General features: G+C 46.0%; 1 non-coding gene across 1 annotated transcript; it reads left to right on the forward strand.

Annotated features, from left to right (window-relative positions):
• The first annotated feature begins 6,079 nt into the window (after positions 1-6,079).
• On the forward strand, positions 6,080-6,151 carry TRNAC-GCA (transfer RNA cysteine (anticodon GCA)). The gene has a single exon. It is a non-coding gene; the product is annotated as a tRNA-Cys (tRNA).
• Positions 6,152-6,665: the final 514 nt, after the last annotated feature.

The raw sequence follows: 6,665 nt of genomic DNA on the forward strand, positions 1-6,665 counted from the left end.
TGAACTCCCAGCACTTGCCATCTTCCCCGGGGTGGCCCCTAGCTCTTCATCCTCTGGTTGGGCATCGCCATGTCCACAGACTTGCAGACGACTCTGCCTAAATCGCACCATTTCCCTGTGATATTAGTTTTCGTTTTTGTTTTGTTTTTCCCTGTGAGCAGACTTTTCCTGCCATATGCTCACTTAATTCTAATTGTGGTACATGGACATCTTGTGCAGTAAGTGGCCATGTCCCTGGAGGCTCCGAGAAGCGGAGTGCTGTGTGACCCAAGACACCCTGCCAATGTGAGACTCTCGTTGGGCAGGTCCCAATAACGTGGATCTCCCATCCCCAGTAAACAGAGTGCAGAATTTTCTTATTCTCTTAGTAGGAAGGATGTGTTGTTTGATTGCTCCCAAATTGCTTAAACATTTGTTAGGGAGAAAAGATCTCTATCTACTGTGTTTTTGGGAGCACGTTTCCTGGGCCCCAAAGTTTGAACCTGGTGAGTGAAGGCTGAAAGAAGGAGTGTTTATTTTCAGTTTCCCAAGTTTTCAATTTCTCAAGTTTCTTGGGTCCAGCAAACAAGACATAGACAATCCTGGAGGACTCTAGAGAGTCCTTTGGATTGCAAGATCAAACCAGTCAATCCTAAAGGAAATCAACCCTGAATATTTGTTGGAAGGATAGATGCTGAAGCTGAAGCTCAAATACTTTGGCCACCTGATGTGAAGAGTCAACTCACTGGAAAAGATCCTGATGCTGAGAAAGAGTGAAGGCAAAAGGAGAAGGGGCAGCAGAGGATGAGATGGTTAGACAGCATCACTGACTCAGTGGACATCAATTTGAACAAACTCTGAGAACTAGTGAAGGACTGGGAAGCCTGGTGTGCTGCAGCCCATGGGGTTGCAAACAGTCAGACACAGCTTAGAGACAACCACAAAAATAAACAATAAACAACAAGATGATCTTCACCAGTAGATCTTCTTGGGAATGCCCAAGGCCGGCCTGCTTCCAAAAGTGCACCTTTTCAGTGGAAAGCTTGGCTTCTGTCTGCTCAGTGTCACTTTACCTGGCATTGCAGGTAAAGGAAGAGGAAGGAGAGAGCCAGACAATGACATCCTTTCCTGGAGATGCTGAACTCTCCTCTGAACTGAGCAGAGCAATGATTTCTGTACAAACTGTACCATCTCTTACCTGTGAAACTGATCATTGCCTTCTTATTTCTGGTTTGACCAATGGTCAATTAACCTTCTCCTCTCCAGGAGTGTCCCCTTTCCTCTCAGTGCCCATCTTTTTAAGGATTGAATCCTACTTATTTCTGAAAAATTCCCCCATATAGATTTGTAACAACCTCCACTGGCTGTGTGTAATATGTGTGTGTCCCACCAGCATGCGGCAGATATCAACCGTGAAAGATTTTAATGATCTCCCTTTCTATTTGCACTTTAATGCCTTTGTAGATCTCAATCAGTTCACTTCTCAGTTTCAATATTTCCAAACTTCACATTTCTCTCTTCAACCCTGTTTTCATCTCTGCCACCTTCATCCTATTGGTCCTTCAGCTCCCATTTCCTTTAATGATGATGTTGTCAACCCAAACAGTCCATTCTCTGGCCCTTAAAAATGAATACCTTTCAACATGCAAAATACACTTCTACCCATTCTATTGGCCCAAATAGTCAAATATCCCTGAAGTGTGAAGTGTTGCTTAGTCGTGTCTGATTCTTTGTGACCACATGAACTGTAGTCTGCCAGGCTCCTGTGTCCATCGAATTCTCCAGGCCAGAATACTGAAATGAGTTGCCATTCCCTTCTCCAGGGGGTCTTCCCGACCCAGGGATGGAACCCTGGTCTCCTGCATTGCAGGTAGACGCTTTACCGTCTGAGCCACCGGGGAAGGGGCCCTGAAGGGGAGACTATCTGGGAGACAGGCTTTTTCAGATGGCTGTGCAGTACACAGAATGCTCTTGCGTCATGAATTTATTTGATACTTACAACTGCAGCAGACAAACCAAACCTGACACAGATGGAGCAGATGTTTAAAAAAAAAAAAAATCCATTTCTTAATGTGGAAACAAGGCCCAGGGGCTTCAGTGGGAGGTTGAAGGTCACATGGCTGGTGGGGGATGAAGGGGGGCCGGGTCGAGGCCCTTTCAGGCATTCTGTAACATTCATTGGTCTGCATCTTATCTGCAGGAATTGATTTATTCTTCAGAATCAACATGATTTTTTCAGGTCGGCTATGTAATATGCATCGTGTGGGGCAGAATAGGTGAAATTAAGTCACTGAAAAGGCTGAAACCAGCCTGCAGACCACCACCAGTCTGGCTTCTTGAAACTGGGGGATCTTCTGCAGCATTAAGCTGGTTGGAATTTGACTTCAGGCTTCCACTGTGTTGAACCAAACAGCTAGGAAAGCCCACGGCGATGCATCTGGACGTGGACGAATTTTCTCTTCCTGCCCAGGAGCGCCTGGGGTGCCATTTCCGTTCTATTTTGCACCTCACTTTGTCACTCTGTTCTCATCACAGCCCGGCTGGGACCGCCTCTAACTCTTTGTGCGAGGCAGCTGCGGTTTCCTTGGCCTTTGTCCGATGACCTGTAGATAACACACAGTCTCTAACTGTTCCAACGATGCTTTTCCTAACTATCACCTCCCTGTTTGTTTCCACTGTTACAGGCTTTGCCTCGGCAGGTAAGTAAGATACAAGGGGGCTTGGGGTTCGGTAAGGCTGAGTAAGTGGGCAGTGCAAACAGCATGAGATGCAATAGCCCTGGACGCAGCTCTCCTCTCTCTGTAGCCAGGACACCCTTCTGGCTTCACCGCATATAAGTCACTTAAAAATCTTTTATTTTCCCTCTCACTTCCTGCCTCTCTCCCTTCTGAAATTCATTTTGTAGATCAATACTATCTTTTCAGGGTCAAATAACCAATACAAACTCCTCTTCTCATTTAGAGGCCATTTACAGAAAAGAAAATCATTTCTCTGATGAAGATGAGACTTGAAAGTTTTTGCCAGGGTGCCAGCTGTAGGAATGTCACTATTAGGGAGTGTCCACTGTAAATCATGCAAGTATAACACTTATAGCTCATTAAAGTCACACTTTACTATGCAAAGCAATTTTTGACTGTTGCAAATGTGCCTTATTTGTTTTGTATCACCATGTGTTCTGTGTTGTTGGGTGGCGTTTATAAGTCTTATCAGATCGGTGGATTGAAACTGAACCCTGTGTGTGTGAACACTTGAGAAACTCATGCTGTAAGTCTAAGCATAATGACCTTCATTTCATGCTTGTCAGCAGAAAAACAAGGGCTCCTCAGCAGAAATTTGGAAGAAGAGAAGTTGCTCAGCCGTGTCTGACTCTTTACGACCCATTGACTGTAGCCTATGAAGCTCCTCCGTCCATGGAATTTTCCAGGCAAGTGTACTGGAGTGGGTTGCCATTCCTTCTCCAGGGGATCTTCCCGACCCAGGGATTGAACCTGGGTCTCCCTCACTGCAGCCAGACACTTTACTGTCTGAGCCACCAGGGAAGCCAATTTGGACGTTTGGACAAGAGGTTAAAAGGGACACATCAAGTCTTCATCTCTAATTTTTCCTGTCTCAACATTTTACCGTGCTACAGCCTCCTATCCAGCCATGTGCCTCAGTTTCTTCATCTGTATCTGCATTGTGTGACTGTTGAAAGGTTAAGTGAAAGCACGCAGTGTTTGAAAGCTTGCCTGGCACGCAGTAAGCACACAACAACAATGCGTGCTGTTATTGTCATTATTACTAATATCGTTCCATCAGCGGCTCAGACTCAGATTGGGTTCTGCTTCTCCAAGGTGATGCTGGGCAGAAAGGTATTTCTTTCTGTTACACTGGTCCTTCCCTGAATGGGCTGGAGAAACACCAGTGATGAGGGTTATAAATGTAATTGGCCACCAGCTCCAACAGGGCAGGCACAGGGTGCCCCGCCTCACGTGAGTTGCACCTGCATGTCTGTGTTATATAGTTGTGTTTCATTTATAATTTACAATAAGAGGTTTAAGTGAAGAACTGGGATTGAAATCACCAAAAGAAAAAAACACTGGTCCTTCCCTAGCTCCTGTCTACCTCAGGAAATGAAGGTGCAGAGCTAGGGAGCATATATGACCAACTGTGGGTTCATCTACAAATTGGACATTCAAGCTTCTCGGAGTCTGCAAGCCATAAAAACTGCTTCAAGCAAAGCCTGCTCCGAGATGTCAGGATAATCGGAATCAGATGCTTTCTAGCCATGTATAGGGAGGTGGGGCCCTAACAGAAATTGCATCTGTCTTAATCATTTTATGAAAATCCTCCCAAATTTTATGACAAGAACTTCCTATGTCAATCTCATTAATACATACACTGTCAGCTCAGTGATAACAGCGATGTATTCTGACAGCAGCACGTGTCACTCAGTCCTCGACCTCGGTTTACTTGATGTAACTGACGATGTGGGATCCCGTTCTTTCTGCTCCTTCCCATAAATTTTCCCAAACTCCACAGTTTCTCTGAGTAACAGCCGCTTCATACAGAGAAGGGAGGGTCTCGGTCTTGGCCATCACTTTTAATCACATGCCCACGACCTGTCTTCCAAATACAGGATTGCATTACATTCATCAAAAAATATTTGCATATCCCTCAGCCCAACTAAATACACAGGATTTATAATGAGGCTTGCTTATGGTTGCAGTAAAGATGAGAGTTACCATAAAATCTGAAGCCAAACCTCAGTTCTCTGAGAGTGTGCAGCCGCCTCTCCCAAACCACACTTTTACTGAAGCTGTTAACCAGTCCGTCTATGGACACGTGTTAGTTTCATTTGTAGTTAAGATTGATACGGCTAGCCTTTCTTGTGAAACTAAGACCTGCAGGGAGAAAACAAAACACGTTACATGTTCCCACCCTCTAAGAGAGTGCTAGAAGTTGGGGCCAGATACCTCCATGTGCCCCACCAATGCCATCCACCACCCTCATCCACAGGCTCAATTATCATCCTCCCCTGACTGTATGAGGAGAGGGGTAAGAAGCCAGGGATCAAATGTGTGGATGTATTTGGGAAGAACACGCAAACCAGGAAAAGAAGCTGAAGAGCCAGTGCCTGGGCTGGTGCCGCCCAGCATCACTCAGCAGATGCTGAGAAATCTGGGGGAGGGGGCGGTGCTGTCATTTTGGGTGGAAGTGGAGGCGGTAGGCTTAGGTAATACACAGACTGGAGAGTCCTTCTGTATATTCTAGCTTCTAAATACAAGACAAGCTCCTGAAATGAAAAGCACCATAGAACTTGTATTTACTTGAGGGTTTGCATGGTCCTTTCAAAGACATCATACCGGTCCTGAAGAGCCTAAGACACAAAGCCCTGAAAAGATCATTCTCGGGCAGGGCTCTGTCAGATGGAGACCTTCCAGAATAATGTTGACTGTAAATGAGTCTCTGCTTCCAAGTGTAATTCTGTAGATACACTTTGATTTCACAGCCATTGATCAATAGTTCACTGGGCTCATGACTGCTGATGACATGATTTAATATGTCCAGCTAAATTATGTTCCCATGGGAACGCTCACGCATACCACAGGGAAAAATTACCATTACCACAGTGCCGGCTCCAGATCGAAGCACGGAGGCATACATGCCTAGACGCGCAGTTTGGAATAAAAAAGGGCCTGTGATCAAATCAACAGATGACCTAAAGCAGACAGAGCTCCATGAGCCTGGGACTAGAGACCTTCTGTTGATCTCACCCTGAGTCTGGAGCGCCAAGCTTTGGTCAGTATTTGTCAATACCCACCACCAAGGGCTGCCCAGGTGGCTCAGTGGTAAAGAATTCACTTGCCAATGCAGGGCACACAGGTTCAATCCCCTGGGTTGGGAAGGTTCCTTGGAGGAGGAAATGGCAGCCCACTCCACAGTATTCTCGCCTAGAGAATTCCAGGGACAGAGGAGCCTGGTGGGCTCCAGTCCATGGGATCATAAAGTGTTGAACACGACAGAGCGATTGAGTACATACCACCAAGGTCAGAACCGGGGTGACCAAGGTGAAGCATATCCAGGGAAATTAACATTGCCTGAGAGTAAGCCTGGGGCTTCCCTGGTGGCTCAGAGGATAAAGCATCTGCCTGCAATGCAGGAGACCCAGGTTCGATCCCTGGGTTGGGAAGATCCCCTGGAGAAGGAAATGGCAACCCACTCCACTATTCTTGGCTGGAGAATCCCATGGACAGAGGAGCCCGGCAGGCTACAGTCCACGGGGTCGCAGAGTCGGACTCGACTGAATGACTTCACTTTCTTTGTGAGTAAGCCTAGTCCTTGTTCAGACTTCTTAAGAAACATGCTCATCATCTTTACTACTTGTGAGTCTCTGCCTATTTCTCTGCAGTTCTCTCTTGGCCTCCCTTTGTTTCCCATGAGTTGCTGGGTAAAATGGCAGAAATGCCCAGGCATGTGTGTGAGGACACTGAGGTCATGGGTGTGTCACTTGGAGAAAAAATACTACAAAGCTTGATTTCTAACAAAAACAAGAACAGCAAAAAGAATCCAGGGAATTGAAAATTTTTGGGGGGGGGGTAGATTTGCTTTACAATGTTGTGTTAGTTTCTATTGTACAGCAAAGTGAATCAGCCATACAGATACATATACCCTCTCCCCTTTTGGACTTTCTTCCCATTCAATTT

This window comes from Budorcas taxicolor, chromosome 11 (assembly GCF_023091745.1).
Source record: "Budorcas taxicolor isolate Tak-1 chromosome 11, Takin1.1, whole genome shotgun sequence".
Taxonomy (NCBI): Eukaryota; Metazoa; Chordata; class Mammalia; order Artiodactyla; family Bovidae; genus Budorcas; species Budorcas taxicolor.